This window comes from Diadema antillarum, unplaced genomic scaffold (genome assembly GCF_040938485.1).
Source record: "Diadema antillarum isolate AM-2024a unplaced genomic scaffold, OU_Dant_1.0 seq00000382_RagTag, whole genome shotgun sequence".
Classification (NCBI taxonomy): domain Eukaryota; kingdom Metazoa; phylum Echinodermata; class Echinoidea; order Diadematoida; family Diadematidae; genus Diadema; species Diadema antillarum.
Genome location: NW_027271380.1, coordinates 3,621,581 through 3,642,528, shown reverse-complemented (window position 1 = coordinate 3,642,528; position 20,948 = coordinate 3,621,581). Strand labels below are relative to the sequence as shown.

The 20,948-nt window shown below is 37.3% G+C and overlaps 1 protein-coding gene across 1 annotated transcript in view; it reads left to right on the top strand.

Annotated features, from left to right (window-relative positions):
* The first annotated feature begins 12,235 nt into the window (after window positions 1-12,235).
* The window catches only part of LOC139731684 (adhesion G protein-coupled receptor L2-like), a 35,721-nt gene continuing 27,008 nt past the window's right edge, over window positions 12,236-20,948 (top strand). Inside the window, exon 1 of the mRNA XM_071642573.1 lies at window positions 12,236-12,341. The gene's annotated coding sequence lies outside the window, so the exon portion shown is untranslated. The remainder of the gene's footprint in view (window positions 12,342-20,948) is intronic.

Sequence of the window (20,948 nt, the reverse complement as noted above, 5' to 3'; positions counted from 1 at the left end):
ATATTGTGGAAAAAAATTAGTGAACAAATGAAAATATTTTGTTAAGAATATTTGACAGATTATAACATGACAAATACAAACCTCACCTTCAGATTGTAAAAGTTAAGGTGAATAAATACATTTCTGCGAATTTGTGAAAGAGCAAATTTCTATGGTTTTCAGTTATTGAGTGATGTTTCATGAAAAATGTATTGGTGAATTTCATGTACATGTGAAAGTTTGTTTGCAAAATCCGATAAGTTCATTTTTGAAGATTTTGAAGTACGGTCTCTGTCATAAAGTACAAAGTAATACCTTTTAAATGATATATTGGTCACTGCATATAAAGGTACGTTTTTGAAGTTATGGTCAAAAGAAGCAAAAATTTTCTTATTATTCTCTTTATTTTTATTGACCTTTGATCGCAAATATCTCCATTTGGCAAATATGGACTTATCGTTGTTGTTTTTTTTGCGAACAAACTCTTCATGTACACGTTTGTATTCATGCTTGTGAAACTGTGTGTGCATGGGTGTGTTATCCTTGCTTTTTTTTTTCTAGTGTCAACGATAATGTATGACATGCTAATGTATTGCTAATATGTATGTTTTGTACGTATGTTTGATTGAGGAGATGAAATTCAGTTCAATTCATTTCATTTCAAATGAGTTTGTGATGCACATTTTCAATGCAGATATGTACAAATGTACCTTTAAGAATGGTGCCAGTAAAGCAACTTACCAGCACTGCGTGTGAAACACACCAAAAATACACAGACATCAATTCCATACATGTACTACATTCTAAGAAAAAAAAGAAGGTTCTTTTGAGCACCATTAAATGGTTCTCAGCACTGTCACAATAGCGACACCTTTTTTGGAGCCTGTGAGAACCTTTTTAAATGGTGCCTGTCAGCACCTTTTAACATTGGTGCCCATTAGAACCTTTTCCAATGAAATGGTTCTCATGAGCACCTTTTGAAAAAGAGTCAAAAAGGTGCCCGTCTTTATAGTCAAAAAGGTGCCCATGGGCACCTTTCAAATGGTACTCACGAGCACCATTTCATCGGGAAAAAGGTTCTAATGGGCACCTTTTGCAAAAGGTGTCGACAAGCACCATTTAAAAAAGGTTCTCACGAGCACCAAAAAGGGTGTCGCTATTGTGACAGTACTGAGAACCATTTAATGGTGCTCAAAAGAACATTTTTTTCTAAGAGTGTATATCATTGACATATCGTTGCAGTCGTTGCAGGGTATTGACAGCCTCAGATTGGTTTGGAGAAAATGATGCATACAATTATTGTATGTCATCAACATAACAATGGTAATCTATATTATGATGATTAAGTACACTGTACTTATTTGGGGCTGGTTAGATATAGAGCGAATATGATTGGTCCTCCCACAGAACCTTGAGGTACTGCAAATAATAGCGGCGTAGGATTAGATTTGAATCCCTCCATATTCACAATCTGTTGATGATTCGATGAGTATGACTGAAATCATTTGCTGAACCTTTGATACCAGACGGAAGGGAGAATGTTTAATACAATCATATGGTTTACATTATCGAAAACTCATGGCATGTCTACAAGGAGTAAGGCTGTGATCCTGCCTCGTGCCATTTCCATTAGAATGTGGTTGGAGATGTTGTCGAACAGAGTCTCAACACTGTGCTGTGGGCGATAAGCAGATTGGAGATCGTTAAGAAGGTTGTTCTCGAATAGATAGGCCTATTTCAAGAGCCTGGAGAAGACAACGCGTTCGAGGAGTTTAAACACAAACGGTAGCTTGGAGACCGGCCGATAGTTGTGAAGGAAATGGAGATTCAAGAATGACTTTTTGCAGAAGAGGCTGGACATGAGCAACTTTCAGGCAGATGGGTACAGGAGATTGCAGAAGACCCATGTTGATAATTTCTGCCAGAATTAGTGCGAAGGTGTGGAAGTAACTAATCTTAAGTAGCGTAGTGGATATGGGATCCAACTGACACGACTTGACTGGGAGTTTACGAAGAGGATACTCAATTTCACTGGATTCGGTGGGTCAAAAAGGCGTCCAAACGAGCAAAGGTTGGAATATAAGACGTTATTTCATCTGGAGACAGGTTGCTGCAGATGCATGCAATCTTTGCTTGGAAGAAGATTTTAGTAGCTATAGGTGCCATGCAGGGATTCTGTGTTGACGTTTGCTGGAAGAGGAGATTGGAGTTTACTGTGTTAAAGGTGGTTTGCAATGGAGAACAGCTGCCGTGAATAGTTGCCACAGTCATTGATCATGTTGATGGCTTGCACTAGATGATCACGTTTGGCCTTGAGAAACCAGTTCGTTCAAAACAACCCTTTGGTCACTATACAATTGCCAGTCGATCTGGAGTCTGCCCTTCGAATGCCATCTCCGTTCAAGTTGTCTACACTTCCTCTTTTCCAGAGTAATGTGATGGTTGTACCTCAGGGAGTCGGGGTGATTTTGATGAGTCGCATTTTGGGTGGAACGACGTCGTTGAGAATATTACAGAGCTGGACATTGCACACTTTCAACTGTACCGGTCAGAGAGTCAGATGCTAAAGCCTTGGAGACAATGGATGCAAACTCCTCTCTGTTGCATGCTTTGAAGTTTCGTGTCTCAACCATGTGTCTCCTACTGATGTCTAGCTTGCCCGACTGAAGACCGCAAGCAATCGGAAAGAGTAGGAATAATTTGGAGATCTCTGTAAATGTGAACTTCGGATCCTCAAACAATGAAGGCGTCCAAGGTGTGACGTTTTTCGTGAGTCGGAACTCTAACTTTTTGTGACAGGTCATGGGTGACCATAAGGTCGTTGAACTTCTTGGCATTCGATGATGGGCTGTCGAAGTGGACGTTCAGGTCGTCTGTAATGGTAAGAGGAGTGGGTTTGTAAAGTCTGCTGTTAGGTTTCTCAGAGAAGTCGTCCAGGAATTGGGAAAATGACGAGTGGTTTCTTGATGGCCGATACAGTATGATGGTTTCGATGCTGGAGCTGGGAAAGATGTGAAAGCGCAAAAGAGCATCTCGAAACTTAATTACATAATCCTCAGGGGAGAAATGTGGGTGACTTGCTATCTCGGAAGGGTTGAGACCCATTCTGCCATCTCGTTTCCGCGATCTGGGAAGTTGCTTGAACGTGAAACCATTTGGCAGGAGGTCAGCGATAACAGCGCGTCGTTGCTCGAAGTGGCCCAAGTTTCACATACACCTACAATGTCTAGGCGGAGATCCAATGTGAAGTCCTGTAATTCAACTGATTTGTTCCTCAGTGAACGGACATTTAACATGCAAAAGTTGGGACAATTCCCTCCGCCCCTTGTTGTGAGAAGAACATTGTGACTGAAACTTTTGAAGTGGGTGGTTTTGCTAGAGGCTTTACGTGACGGTGTCGTCTGGAGCCTTTGGTGCCAAGGTATGTAGGTCTTTTACGAAGAAGGTTGAGCTGTTTGATTCTGAGAAAAACATCAGGTTGCAAGGACATTTATTGTCAATAATCCTGCAATGGAGATGATAGTATAGAGAGTCGTCATCAAAGGTGACGACTGATAAGTTTCATTTATATAATCCTAAAACAGTGATGGCTCTGAAGCCCCAGTCACATAATGCTGTGCGTCCGGCGTTACGTCTAAAAGAGCAATTTTGTCTTTGCCTTCACCAGAAAATGTGAACAAAAACATACGGGGGGGGGGGGGGGGGGGGGATGCGGGCGATACAAATAGATACGACCAGATGCGAATACTTGCGTCCACTTGCGGATATTCTTACGGATTGGCACATAATAGTTTTGAACACTTGCGGAGAGTTGCGGATATTTTCGGATATTTACGGATGGTTACAGATTGTTATAATTTAATATAATTATGGACAATATGGTTTTCTCTGACGATCCTTGCTAAGTCAGTGTATTATGACAGCAAGGTTATCACATATTGGACTGTCTTGCATTGTACACTGGGGAAAACTGAAATTGAATGACGTATAATACAAGTTGTGAAAAAAAAATCGTAATCCTATAATTTGTTTTACAGTAATAAAAGATATGAAGTTGCAAAGTTGCAAACTTGAAGTTGCAATTTTATTTGTGCAATTCAAATAATATATGATTAAGCGTCATAATTGTAAAGAATACATAACATAATTATACCACAAATAAAATACAATATAGATCGATAAGTTAAACATTAGAGAAGCAGTCATAGAATAGACAAACTGTGGTTACGCTGTCATGACTTTTATACTGGGTTATGTTAAGGAGAGTTTTATAATGAATCAATGCTTATCAAATTTCAAGAAAAAAAAAAGACACTAGGATTTTCAAACACCCCTCCGACACATAAGTACGATATATATATATATATATATATATATATATATATTATATATAATATTACGATATATATATATATATATATATATGTATATATATATATATATAATGTACAATGGACAATAAACAGTCAAAAGAACAATCTCACCTTTCATGCTTTTATTTCTGCAGCTCCATTATTCTGGAACGCTCTTCCACTGAGGATCCGACCAACAGAATTTGTAGAAACATTTAAAGGGCATCTGAAATTATGTTTTGGTTAAATATAGGTTTTCCCTGCCAATTTCGCACTTTTGTCAGTCCATTTGATAAAAGGTTCATTCAATTTAGCGAAAATCCTCGTCACTGCACATTCTGTCATTCAAAATTGCAACTTGTTCGTTCAATTTAGCATTTCGATCAATGAAATTCGCACATGTGCCTTTTGAATTCGTAACGGGCATTCAAATTGGCACGTGCTCTTCAGTTATTCAAATTCGCCAGCACTGGCGGAAAATGGATTTTCAGTCATTCAATTTCGCGTATGGGCAGTCAAATTCCAAACATGTTCATTCAAATTGGCGTAATGTTATTTCTATTTTGAATAGGTGAGAACCGTGATTTAAACGTATTTAAATACAATTTTTGTTTCATCCACAAACTGTTATGTATATAGTAAAGGTATCTTTGACCCTGAATAACTCAGGTTTGTTGTTCTGTAACGCCCCTATTCTTTCATACATGTTATCAGACCTACACATGCACCAGTACCATAGATTCACTTCACTTTCTTATGTCATTGTATGTCCAGTCATGGCAGCACAAGTTAGATACAGGCGTATCTCTCACGAAGACAGGGAAAGAATCATAGAAGCATTTGAGGGTAATAACCTTGACAAATTGATGGCTAGAGCTGATCCATGAACTTTATACCTAATGATGATTAACGCAATATATAGCACCCACCAAATAAATATAATGAAACATGCAGATGAAAGAATTAATCACCATGTAAATTGAAACCTCCTTCTCCCAATTAATGTAAGGAAATTAAGATTAATATATCTGTGAATGAAATAATGCTATCGAATATTTCAAACACATACATATATTTTGAAAGTACTGTTGCAAAGATGATATCAGAATAAAGAATGAATACGAAAATATTAAATGTTATGATTCTCGCAAACAGTAAATATGATGAATGAAAATGAAAAAAGAAATAAGAACGTAATCGTGTCTGCTAAATTGACTGCAGTAAATGTGAAATTGGATGCCCAAGAATGAATTCGAATGAACGAGCGCAGCGTATACGTGATCACGTGACTATATCATGCGAAATTGAATGAACAATTTGCGAAAAGGTGCTTGTCTTACGAAATTGAACTGAAAAAGTGCTGATTCGAATGATGTTAAAGGTAATTTGAATGCTCCAAAATGAATTTTGAATGAAAAGATTATAAAATTGAAATACCGAACATTCCATCCAGGCTAAATTGTGCTAAATCGAATACAGCAATTAGGAATTGGACTGAAAAAAGTGCGAAATTGGCGGGAAAACCTATATTTTGTTAAACTGTTGATATGATTAGATTTCTATCTCTGCCTAGATCTTTCTTTTTTCATGTGTACAACTGCATGTAATTCTTTGTATTTGTTCCTCTGCGTCTCAGAATAGGCTACTAGATCGATTGCGCATTACATGATATACTTATCATTATTGTTATCATTATCTCTACTATAATATTGTCATTGTTGTTATTGTGAAAAAAAGGAACCATAATTATACTTGTGTAGATCGTATTTAGCCCGTGGTTTTTGCTGTCATCCATGTTAAAAATCGTATAATAATTTCATTTCGTTTGCTATATGATTCTGTACATTGTATGAACTTTCCAGTTTTGTTTTTGTTCTCAAGTTTATGTAAAACTTATCCGTATCACTTTGTTTAAGCATATTGAGATTTCACGCATTGGCTTCACGAGGAAATATAAAGAAAAAACTGGTTGTGCTTTTTTTTTTGGCCAATAAATCGTATAATGTTTGCTTAGCTCACATTTGCTTACGCCTTCTTCAGGAGTTTGCTTTTTGTTTGTTTGTTTGTTTGATTGATTTATTTTTCTTCCAACACTATTTCATACATAAATCAATATTCTTTTCAGTGATATCACATACAATATCAGTAAGCAGATTACAATGTACATAATTCAAAGAAGGAAAATTGATGTATAAATTAATTCCATTAACAAAATATAACTCGTATTACCAAATTTCCAAATAATTGCCTGAGAAATCATGCGGAAGAAGGACTGCCACTATAAGATTTGATCCATTATGCCTTAAAGATTTTTTGTGCAATTAAAAATTGGGGATTTACTAAATGAAAATTTTGCGAATTACAAGTGGGATACGAATGGACGGTATAATTCAGTTTAAAGAAATCGTCAGAAGTGTTTGGAAGTAAGTTGTTCAAATACTTAAACATAAAAAGCAAAGAGTGAAAGGTATTTATATCAAATATATTCAGTGTTTTTAACTGATAAAAAAGTGGATTGGTGTGGGCTAAGTATTGCGATCCAGTACAGATGCGAATGGCTTTCTTTTGTAATAAATTAACAGAGTTAAGTTTGGTTTTTGCACTTGTAGCCCACCCTAGATTACAATACATAATATATGGTAGGATTAAAGAATTATAAAGCATAATAAGAGTATGTTCAGGGAGATAACTTTTCATCTTTGAAAGAATGCCTATATTTCTAGAAATACAGGTTGTAGCATGACATATGTGATCATTCCAGGTTAAGTTTTCATCAATGAAAATGGCTAAAAACTTAATAGAACTTTTACGTTCAAGAAGTACATTATCAATCCTTACTATTCACAAAATCATCCGTGTGAGTTTTTATGTGCTTAAAATAAATAGAATTTGTTTTATCAATATTACGTGATAATTTATTACTCTTAAACCAGTTTGATACATTTGGTAGCTCTGCATTATTATAATTAATATAATAATAACGTTTCTGTATTATCGTGGGAATAAAAAATATTGGTGTTATCGGCATATAATATAAATGATAATAAAGACGACGAATTAACGATATCATTAATATATAACAAAACGAGAAGGGGGCTTAAGACGTAACAAAATCGAAATGCTTCTACCATTGGGAAATCAGGCAACTTTCAGCACACAATGCTATAAGTACGTATGGGTGGAAATCACTGATATCTCTATGGAAGAACAAGATCAGTGGTGAAAATGATTTGCATGCTTGGCGGAGGTCTGCGCTCTCAGAGTGCTTCTCTAGTTAACATTAAAATCACCCATTAAATATATCTGCTTATTTTTACGTGAAAACGCAGCAAAACATTTTTCCAAATCTTCCAAAAATAATTCATTATGAGTATTCGGGGGTCTATAAATCAAACCGACAATCGTATTTTTATTTTTTGAACGTTCTATTTCTACAAATAATACTTCACATTCTTCAAAAGAAATATCAACTCTTACTTTATATTGCAGGTTTTTATGAATGTAAAATGCTATACCTCCACCTCTTCTTCCTTCACGGTCTGCTCTAACCATATAATAGTTTTTTAAGTTAAATAGATTTGCTTAAGTAGAGTGGAGCCAAGTTTCTGTGATACCAATAACTGAAAAGGGAAAATTATCTACAATATGAAGAAAGGTTTCAAAAGAATCAAAGTTCTTATTCAAACTAAAATTCTTCGAGTTTCTGAAATTCTCAACAAATTCCGTAGTTGTATGATAATTACTGTCAGAAGTTGAAGTGTTTAACTCAAAGCAGGATTGCTGCATTAAATCCATTTACACGGTACGTAGCTGTATTTTAGAATCTTTTCCATTTGAACTGGATTCAATGAGAAGTTACACAAGAGGTTTCTGTCAAGAGGAGCCTTGACAATACGACGGTATCAAAAGAAAGTAAAATTCGCTTCGGGGCCTACATTAAAGGAAGCTTGTTCGGTCTTCTGTCCCACAATAAAATCAAGTATACTGAGAAATACGAAGCATGGATCGGGCCTATCTATAATAGACCATTATTATAAGTGCTCGAAAAGAACACAAAAGAGAACGAACTGATATTACTATATACAAAACACTAATTCAAAGAAAACACGTAAAGCACGAGTATTTATGGACCTTATTGGTGTCACTTATACATTATTGACTAGTAGAGACACTGAGACAAACGACTGAGTTTTGATTATCTGAACAGGTATGGGCCCCTTGATGGCAGTTCACTTTCACATGTCGTACGTAGTGGCATATGATACGCAAAACGAATACCGTATGACCAACCAAAAAAATAAAAATACATCGGGAACCTTCGCAACGATAACATGGATAACTTTAGAAATAGGGAATCAATCAAAATACAATGACAGGGTTTGAAACTGAAACTTTTACGTATACGTCTTAGAGAAAAGCCATTTCGATTTGCTTCAGCGGTCAAAGAGAAATGAGGATTTTAGTAGAGCATGTTAAGAATCCCTTCCCTCCAAATTCTGTTCATTGTGTTAGTTATGCAGTTCCAAGAGCATCCAAGTGTAAATTTATAGGTAAAGATGTTACACTTTTAGACCCAGAAATAGCATTCAGACAGTTTAATCATGCTGAAAGTTATCAACGCGGAAATCTGATCGCATTTTCTTCTTCTTCTTCTTCTTCTTCTTCTTCTTCTTCCTTTTCTCCTTCTTCTTCTTTTTTTGTTGGGGGGTGGGGGGGGGGGGCATACGTACCACACAGTGCTGAAGACACACGTTCCAGCAGAGGCCCCTGATTGCCTGAAGAAGGGCGCACGTCACGACCAGGGCGCTGAGTCCGAATCTATAGTATAGATGCAGCTCTTGTGTCCCTGTGGGGTTTGAGATATTCATGTAATAAAATGTTCGCAAACACACACACACACACACACACACACACACACACACGAAATTCCACTATAAGAATTGTCTTAAAAATGGTGAAAAGGAAACCACCATAATTTTGCCCCGTTTCAAGGGTGTTGAATCCAAATCTCGTTGGTGCAACTCTGGATCCTCGAGGGTTTTGAGATATTTAAGATCGCTGCAAGAATGGCAATAAAAAATCTTGAAAAATCTAATTCTGAGATTGCCTAAGATTTTAGCAATCTTGAATATCTCAAAATCATAAGGATACAAGAGTTCCATCTTTTGGTTTCGAATTTAGCCACCTAAAAATAGGTTTAATCAAATATGTTTTCAACGTGCATGTTTATCAATTATACGGAAAAGATTATGCAGAAATTACAGATTTTGGCGGCCGTACACTTGTATTTTCGGCCATCTTGAATATCTCAAAACTCTCAAAGTGTTCCTTCATCCAGATTCGGATGTCAGCACCTCGTAGACTAGAATCATCAGAAAACATCTGGCGAACAGTAAAGTAAAGTAAGACTTATGGAGCGGGGAACTGTTTACAAACGATGGGAAGTATTCTCTAAAATTATATAAACGGGAACAAACGTTAAAATATGTCAGGAAATGTACCAACACATCCGGCAAACGTGCAAATCATTTACTTCAACGGTATTACGTACAAAAGGTAGACATGGCAGATAAACTCGATCCGTATCAAAACTGCGCATGAACCTGTACCGTTTTAATTTTCTTGAAAGCCTTGCACACAACGGATTTTCACCAAGGATGTAATTGGCAGGTTTTTGTAGGGTTATGCGATGTCATTTTATATGAGCATCTCCCTCTCCCGAGCGTCAAAGTCCCTAAACTTAGGATTGTTTTTATCTTCTTCTTTAGAACCAAATAATTCCTATATGATCTGAGTTAGAGATAATAAAAATATAATGACTGTAGCTTCAAGCATGTCAAGCTTAATGCGGATCCACATGGTGCACTGAAGGGGGGGGGGGAATCGATCTAAACTTTCACATTTTCAGCTCCCTATTAAAAGCCATATGAGAGCTTCCTCTTGAAAATACTACAACGGATTTTCACCAACCTCGATAGCATCCTCATGGTGACAGGATTTCAATTTGTTTAAACGCCCCCCCCCCCTCCCCGAACACACACACACTCACACACACACACACACACACACACGGGGGGGGGGGAGGGGAGGGAGGACCCTCAAAGTCACTAAACTATGGAATTGTTCTTACCTTCTTCCCAAGTACTAATATAAGATAGAGCTAAGTTAGTGCTATGAACCGGACTTGACGCCCCTACTCGAATGAAATGAGATTATATTACCCTATAGGGATGCTACCTGCCACGTTAGGTGAAAATCCGCCAAAGGGTTTTCAAGAAGAAGCTGAAAATGTGAACAATGGTGATAGTATAGCTCTACAGCCCCGCCCCTAACCCCAACCCGTTCAGGGCACTCCTGGATCGGCCACAAGCAAACTTGAAGCTACATACAGTTAATGTATCTTTATAGCACTAACTAAGCTCTGTCTTGTTTAGTTCTGAAGAAGAGGATAAAACATTCCAAAGTTTTAAGAACCACCATGGGGGGGGGGGTGTGATTTACAAGTAAATGAAAACGGTAAAGATTCAAGTGCAGTTTTAAAACAGATCGATATTATCTCCAATTAAAGATGATACCGTTGAAGTAAATGATTCTCACATATTTTGCCGGATACCTTTGTATTTCCCCGCTCCACGAGGCCCAAAATATGACTTTTCCACCCGGACTATAGTATCTCTTAATCGTGTCTTGAGCCATGTGAGTCCTTTTTAGACTTTTCAACACGTTCGACCGTATTTCTCAATTATTCTCCATTTTATAAACATTCGATATCTTGTTATGATGGCTATCAAAAATCATATTTATGATATCATATTTATGAAAAATAACGCCGTAATGATTATCAACTAAACGAGGTGTCAAAATATTGGAACACATGTTCTTTCTCTGTCTGAACCCATCGAATCTATAAGTTTCTCATCACCTAAATGATCCTTTTATACCATTATGTCCAACCAACTGTCCTGAGTTAATCATCAATGCAGACATGCGCACAAATACGTACAAATGTATAGTACATAAAACCGATCTGGGGTTATCTGATATACCCCATAATATGATATAACTGTATATATACCTCTGGCATGTTATTTCTCTATCCCAACTTTCCCCATAACTGTTCAAAAACCATCATTAATATGAACGTATAGATGGGATGTCAATTTTTTGTGACTTTCGGACATGGTCCTGCATGTATCATCGTATATTGGCCAAAGGATACACAGAAGAAAGCATCATCGAGTGAAAAAAAAATCAAATTTCATACGATACAATTCACATTATAAACAAAATACAATTTTGATGGTTATTTGCACGTATAGGTTATACATTAGTTATACTTTTTATCATTCAAGTTTTGCTAATTTCTATCCATACACTGATCTTATTTCCAGCAATCTACAAGAAAATTTGTAACAAAATAATGTCATGATATCGTTACAACGAATTATCTAAGAACAGTCTCCTCCTCCCAACTATCTATAGTCACCGGTCACGCAGCAGATCATAAAATGTTTTTCCTGTAACCTTTATGATATGTCAAAATTTCCGTGAAAATAATCTAACAAAGAGAAAGACATAGAAGCACTATTGGATTACGCCATTCTTGGAACGCGAAACACAACCTAGCTCTCGAGTGTCCTCAAAGGCCGGAGGGGTCAGGCCGTCATTCGGCAGTGCTATGTTTTTTTCCTCGTGGTATTTTCCTCCGAATTCACGGTACACTTTCGCTCCCTCATCGCTGGTAGCGCCGTCGCAAGTGCAAGCTATCATCACACACATCTTCTCCGCTCACACACACGATTTTAATGCAATACGTCTACCGAAGATAGCACACATTGCGCTGCGCTGGTACGCAGTGGACATTTAATGTATGCGATCCACTCTCGCTGTTCGCCTTACACAAGTGCATTGCTTTCATGTAGCACAATTATTTGCCCTTTTCTCTATTCAGAGTTTCTCCTTAGAGATGGAATCTGAAAGGAGTGTCTAATTCTGTGACAATGTCAGAAGGTAAGAGTCTAAATTTGATTGTCTCATCTTTTGAGGAGCGGCGTAAATGTATGAGCATTGAGTTTACGGTATGTGCAAACGCCATCGTAGTATCGGAACCTGTTGTCTGCGGATCACGACAACGCGAACGGTGCCCGAACATATCTTATCAGATTTGTTTGAATGCATGTCAGGTACGTGTCTGTACTCATCTATTGTCATTACAAGTAGCTTGGGTTGAACTTATTCTTTGCCTGTCTACCAGAGCTGATGTCGGCAATCAGTTTGAATAATGGGAAATGTTGCGTGCGATAGGCCTACGTGCGTGCTCAAGTATACTCTGTGCCTGTACGATACAATGATAAACACATGATTAAGCGATCAATCATGAAGCATTGTAAACAGCTGCATAAAATGGTAATGACTGACAATGATAGGAGCAACAGTAGACACACTACCGTTGCGATCAATATCGTTAGACAATGAAACCATCAATTCGGTGATTACACCATACGATTGTTGTTGCTCTCTGCAATCGATGATAATTAGTTTCCACGGATGGGTGGCAAACTACATACATTCGGACACCAGGGAAGCAATATACGTCCTTTCTGCCCTCGCAGTCATGCACTCAAGACACCAGGGAAGCGTTATATGCGTCCTTTCTGCCCTCACAGTTATGCACTCAACTGACACAGCTTTAAATATATAGTGTCCTCCTAATTCTATCAAGGAGGTGCATGCCTAGTACCTCCTTGATTCTATACGCAGATTAATCAGAGGCATATACTATTAATTAGCAAAAAACAACAACAAATGCAAATGTATTGAATGAACCGTAATTACAAACGTGTTCTTCACCGCTTCATATTCATGTCGAGTGTCTCGATAAATGCAACAAAATCATTATACTTTGATGCAATCGATGGAAATTGGAAACCAAACTGCGAAGATTAAAAGTGAATCTAAGAAATAATCTTGTGTATTATCATGTTTCTTAATAAAATCCGTCCTCAAGTGATGGCGTCATTGAACTCTTATTAAAATGTTGATTGCAACTATGAACAGAAAAAAAAACACCGACAATCGAAAAGCAAAGCTAAGAGATATCATAAACGCTTTGAAACATTGGTAGTGTTGAAACAAGTCTATTCGCCTTCTCTGCATAATTATTATCTTGAAGATTGTCACGTGACATTTCTCTGGTATTTTGATGTGAATCTATGCCGCTGATGCATAGACGATTCCCATTATAGAAGCCACAGTATGCTGGTATACTATGAGATTTGGGCTCGTTGCAGTACGTACAAGGAAAGGGGGAACGAGATTACAAGCTGATAATAAAATAGGTCAATGAGATGTGGGGGGGGTGCACATTCAAGATGAATGGACAAAGTGACGTGGAATTACTAATCAATTAAACCTTCAACTGAAAGGGCAAGAATGGGAAGAAAGGAAGAGAGAGAAAGATAACAGTTTTAGAAATGGTGAATTTACCCATATAGGTTCTCGCCTATTGCTCCATCCTTATTTCAACTAATATGTCAGCCTTCATTCTGCATGCGCATTGCCTTTGATTACCAACTTAGTCCGATATTCATTCCAAAAGCAATATATATATATATATATATATATATATATATATATATATATATAGCGAGATGAAACTTTGCCAAGGTTTACATAATTATGTATACTGTTATGATTTGTTTATTTCCTTTTCTTATCAGTCACAGCAATATAGTTCGACAAATGTATAAAATGATATACCCGTAACCTTACTAAAGTATACTTATGATAAAGACTGTTATGCCACCCTAAATCATCGCGTTATTTTGCACCATTTATCTGCGATAATACACTTCTTCATATCGTCTAAAGTGATGCCACTCTTATGTTTCATTTCCCCTATCATTATAATCGTATACTTCTCTCCGTGCATAATTATAATGCATGATATAATATGGCAGTGCAGGATGTGTTCATTCGCTTTCGTGCATGTGCTTGCGCGTGTATCTATGTATGTAGGACCGTATGTTTGAGTGGAATTATGGCCATCAAGAAAAAAAAAGTCACGGTATATACCAGGGTAAACGACATGATTTCCGTAATCATGAGAGCTTTGTTTGTCTTCCATGCTTATTCGTTTGTTTTGACTTGATGATTTGATAGAACTATTAACTTACGGAATGAAATATCAAGGAATGTTTAATACCGTCACCATTTTGTATACGTGCAATATTTGGTGTAGTAGTTTGTCTTGAGATCAATGAGATGACTGTGCCGCATCGACAATTAGATCGGACTACGAATGACTGAGCTGCTATTCCCACATGGAATTCAATTATCGCTCCGTGCTCCGGGAGCGTCGAGCCCCGCGTGCCACCGGTGATTACAAATTTTATGTGAAGACTCACCTGAAAAAGTCATGCGCGTTATAGCATATACACTTGAAAGTGATGGCTGCATCATTATCGCTTTCCTTTACATGGTGTCGTTGACTGGAGAACGCGTTTCACACCACAAGCAATATTTTAGGAAAACTTTTTTATGCATCAGATATTTAGATAAAAACAAACAAATAAACATCATGGTAATATTGTTGTTTTCTATTTCATTGTCTCCTTCTCCTTTGTATTCATCACTTGCATGAAACATCCTCACCTCACCTCACCTGCCCCATGGCGGTTGCCGTTGGGGCGCTACAGATGACCTAGCAACCAGTCCTTTCCATCCTTCCCTGTCCTTCGCATGAGTGACCGCTTCGCTCAGCTTCAGTCCTGTCCATTCTGTGATGTTGTCTTCCCATCTCTTTTTCTGTCTTCCTCTCTTCCTTCCTCCTCTGACTGTTCCGTGGAGCACTGTCTTGACAAGCCCATCTCTTCTTGTTACGTGGCCGAACCATTTTAGTTTGCGTCTCTTGATGGTGGTGAGAAGATCTTCATACGGACCAATGGCTTGCCTTATTCTGTTTTTGACTTCCTCATTGGTTATGTGATCTTTGTAAGAGATGCCAAGCAGTCTTCTGAAGCATCTCATTTCTGAGGCCTGAATCCTCTTCTCTAATTCTGCTGTAAGAGTCCATGTTTCACAAGCATACAGAAAAACTGAGTGTACAAGGGAACGCAAGAGTCTTGTTTTTGAGTTGAGCTTGATTGTCTTGTCCTTCCAAATGATGTTCAATTTAGCAAGTGTTGCAGCTGTCATTGCAATTCTGGCTAATACTTCAGGTTTGGACCCCTCATCTGAAACTATTGCTCTAAGGTATTTGAAGTTCTTCACGGTTTCAAGCTTTTCTCCGTTGGCAGTGATGTCAGTTTGGGTTCCATTGATATTATTTGTCATCAGTTTTGTTTTGTTTGCATTGATTTCCATGCCGTAAGCTGTGGAGGATCTGTCTAGTTGCCTGACCAGGTTCTCCAGTTCTTGTTCCGAGCCTGCGAGTCCATCTAGCATGAAACATATACCTCCGTTAACCCTACCCCAATCAGACGATTTCTCATTCCAAAGATGGAACATTTGATGACGCTCAATCTTCTCTATGGTCTTCTCATGCTCAACATTTTCCCCGCACTCCCCATACGCTACGGGACAAAAATTTTCAAAAGAGGTCATAACTACATAACAGTCAATGGAAGAAAGCTGCGCAACGGCAGTGATTCGTCTTTTGTGCTTGCAGTAGAAATCGGAGACCGTGTTATTATCTTCAGCCAAGTCAAGGCGGTATAACGTGCCAAGAGGTATTAAGCAGAGACGCGGCATCCCCTGATGCGGGCAAAGCATCTTAGCATCTGTACTTCACACCTATTAGAATCACTCCATGTTGAAATTTGATAGCGAGACTGAGGAGATCCCTCTTTTTTCCACCCTTAAAGCTCGAATCGTCGTGACAGCAATAGCTGGCTATACGCCTGGCTATGGGTGGTTCGAATATCTTTCAATACCGCACTGAGCTAGATGCTAGACATGGTCCTCTATCAGGCAGGAAGAAACGAATGCATGTAAGAGACCGACATGGACTGGGGGCTGAATTAATTGTGAATACGACATTGCCGAACGATTAATCGTCTCAAGCGGGTGCCATGTTTGCTCATTAACGTAATCATTTCGGCGCAGATAATGTCGTTAGAAATTAATCAAAAGTAATTTGATTTACTCTTCAATTCGAGTCAAGAGGTACCACTCCACTAAGACACTTCTTGATACTGAGGATCATTAAAAGGAGTGGCTAATTGGTCTATTATCACTTGGAGAATTTCATGAGAGAATCACGTTTTGTGTTCAACAATCTAACAACGCAAAATCTATATTTCCTGGCCACCAAAAAACTTCTCCATTCCTCTTTATAATTCCCTGCATCTATTGCATCAACTATAATGAATGCAGGTTTGATGAAATTCAGTATGTTACATGAAATGATTCACAGAAGCTATACGGAGCAAGAAAAGAAAACAATTAAAACGTTACTACATTCTTTTTTTTATTTATCATCATAAAACTATCACTGCATAAAAAAGAGACAATTTGACAAGTACGGCGTATTTCCAATTTTGAGCTTGTGACAAATCTGTTTTGAGTTATTTTGTTATATATTATTGTTACCGAAACAAGATTAATGCAATAATGGTCCTTAATAATAATAATGATAATGATAATGATGATGACAATAATAATAATAATAATAATAATTAGACAAATTTGTATGGCGCAGCTACTATGTAAATATACTCTACTGCGCTGTGATGTAACAGAGCTCCTGAAATTGTTACTGATTAGACACACGAAAAATAGATAACAAATTAATCAAATTCTGAAAAAAGGTAAGTCTTCAACAAAGATTTGAAGACAGCAAGTGATGAGGCCTTCCTCATTTTCTCAGGAAATTTATTCCAAAGTTTTGGAGCAGCACAGCGGAAGGCACAATCCCCCAAAGTTACTTTCGTTTTTAAGTGAGGTTGCTTTAGAAGCAACTTATCCTGTGCACTTCGTAAATTATGAGAATATGAATGTGATTTCATTGATATCAATTCTGATAAATAACCAGGTGCTTGACCATGCAGTACTTTATAAACAAGTAACAAAATTTCAAATACAATTCTCTGCCTTACTGGCAACCAATGTAACTTCATCAAAACAGGTGTAATATGTGAACATTTTGACGAACTGGACACAAGTCTCGAACATGCATTCTGAATCACCAAAAAAAAAAAAAAGAATCGAAATTTGTTTCCCGAGCGGTGATCCATTGTGCTATACTGAGGAATCTCACACAGAATATTTTTGTTTGTTATGCTTTCTAAGAGTGTACCAACATGGCTAGATGATCACAGTATGATGGTATATAAGATAAGAGAACGATAATGTTTTACAGCAGTATATAACATCCGTATTTACAATGACATTGGCAATGCTTGTGATTAATCTAAATATGATAAAATCCAGCACGTTCAAAAAAAAATAAAAGAAAGAGACCTTGCTTAGTTAGAATTTATAATGAGATTGAATGTTTTTTAATTATTTTCATAGTCATAAAAGCTGGATTGCACATATTTTCTTTTAATATATACAGTGTATTGTTGTTGTTTCTTTTAGTATGCCATATCACAATACTCAATGCTTCTAAGATGTGCTCGACGGATTGTGCCGGCTATACTTTGTCACCGTACAATGGAATAATACTGTGTTCTTCGCTGGCGAGATGAAGCAAGCTACCACCAATGGATCTTCTAGTACAATACAAAAACAAATTTGTTCGGTCAAGAGGTAGAGTGAACTGAGAAATGAATATTGAGCATGCCCCTCTGAACGAGAATAGTGGACATGCACATGGTAATAGAAATGCGGAAACTCCTCAGCGACCCATTACGAATGCCTGGCGCAGCAGTCTGAATAACCACCCGCATTGATATCGATCCATCAGCCAATAATAGAGCATCTGTATTTCTGAGGCGACGGGGAACAAAGGGAGCGTGACATCTTGTAGTTCCATTTCATTCTCACTCATGTGAGTCATAGAATACCGAGGAGTTGTCATATACATCTTTGAAATTTTTTTGGTCCTATTATAGGCTACTATACATATCGTATGCCATTTCATTTCAGAGTCCTATAGCAGGCATACCGGTTGCAGTTTAAGCAAAAAAAGATATAATGGACATTCTAACACCCCTTATTTTTATTTTTTCGCATACGTAAAGAGAATATATTCCAAAAATCATCATACCTGTCCAAATTGAAAAGACATTCAACCTAGCTGTACTATTAAAGTTAATTCATGTTCAGCTGTTGTTTGCTTGCCTGCTTGCTTGTTTCAGGAGGGTAAGACCGATCAAAACTCGCAGTCAGCCGCGAGGATTTTGTTTAAAATAAATCCGTATAGATGCATGCATACATAAATGAACTTAGGTAAAACAAATGTAATAGACTATAAGTGGTAAGGTATACCTGAACATAAATAAGAATAGTATATAAATGACTACTATAAAGCAGAGAATGAGTACTGTAGCAAAATGGGGGAAATCTTTCATCACGCGGTTTGAATGGTAAAAATGTATAATCGCTACGTCAAATACGCAATTTGAATGAAATTACACACCGACGTTTGATGTCATCGGTAATGGTTGTCATATCAAAAGTAGTATGTTACATCGGGACTTAAAACTATATTTTATGTAGATATAGAGTGATAGAATTATAATCATTTCGGTTCGAGGAAAATGTCACCTTACATTTGAATAACAATGCATTAAGAATGACGCGGAAAGTTCACATCTTGGAACAAATTGCACACAAAATGTTGATAAACATGTTTCTTTGTTTTCGTTTTCTTTGCGTGTTCACATTTCAAATATTGCTACAATTTCCCAACCGTCCATGAAAAAAAAAAATGGAGATATTTCATGGCCTCGGTTACATCACCATTAAAAAGTATTTAATGAATTTGAAAAAAAAGAGTTCCTATCCTTTTAATGATATCAAGTATATGAAAGGATGCAGTATATAGATGACAGCTTATTTAGCTGAACAAGGAAATTACTGCTAGATAACCGGCGTACGTTAAATCAGACAGTTTCTATGAAAAGGTTTATAGAGACATAGTCTGATGTCCTTTCATGCCTATCATAGGTCTAAAGAGAAACCAATAGTCACGTTTTGCCTTTATAAACGAAATTTATGTCATTTAACTATAACTATAACAATACTGATACCACTACTACTACTACTACTACTACTAATGATAATAATAATAATAATAATAATAATAATAATAATAATAATGATAATAATAATAATAATAATAATAACAATAATAATAATAATAATAATAACCATAATAATGATAATGATAAGGTCTTATCTATATAGGGTAACCTCTTCGTAACCATTGCTCTACCTGAGGGCCCTGCCATTATCATTACCCTGGCGTTGTCAGGTACCCATTTATACCCCTGGGTCGAGAGGGACGTGGTGGGTAAAAACATCTTACCCAAGGACGTAAGCACTGGGCGGAAATCGAACTCGGGTCCTCCAATTGGGAGTCAGGAGTCGAATCCACTACGCCACAGCGCCCCCTTTGACAAACATTTTATGACAAATAAGTAGTTTCTGTAATTGTTTTATATTGTCTTAAATGTTCATGCCAGCAGCCACAAAAGTACCGATTCTTCGTGATACATCGCGATGTTCATCAGTAATGTGAGATTTGTAGTATATCGACTTTTCATGATCAACCAAGTATTCTAAAAATAAATCGAAAGTTATTATAAGTCAGCTTCCATGCTTCCATTGCTCTCATCTTTGTGACTATTCGTACACAATTTCTCTCATTATTGATATCATTTCCACCACGATGGGTTCAAATAGAACCAATCGGCTCTTATTAATAGAGTTGACCTTTCATAGCTTGCCCCTTTGCCTACGCAAACGTAATTTGTTCAAAAAACATGATTTTTACGCTTCAACTATATACTCGCCGCGCATGCTGACTTAATTGCGTTGATTTTCATACGTTCTCGTTTGTACTTCATTTCAAAACAATATGGACACGACACCTTGTCGATATACACGACGGACCATCCCCTGCTAGCAATATATGCACAAAGTCACTCTGATGTGACACGGCGGTATAGTTCCTCTGTATTAAATGTCAGCCTCGAAGATTTAGTTGCACCAATCCACATACCCCTCTGCTTTTATACCAAAGGTCATCCATACATTTTATACTCATACTTTGGCGGATAGCAATAGGAGTTGCAAAATGTACGTAATATTTGTCTTGATATACACATGCAGGATCGCGAAGACTTCGCCTAAGTGGAGAAAGTGGTGATACAGACGCAATAACCAGTGAAAAATTGGCATGGATGACTGTTCAAATGCCAGTGGTGTTATTGAATATGACATCCTACTTCGGAGAACTCCTAAGGATGCGTCTGCATTCTGATTCGTTTAGAACGCTCCTATACTAAAGCTCAAAATACTCTCGACAGATATGAGCCGCAACAATAACTGTAGAACTTACAAAGGATATCAATTTCCATTATTAATTGTCTTGTTACGAGGCGTGACATGTAGTCATACAGTTATCATAAATGTAAATACATAGCATTATCACACATAAAACACACA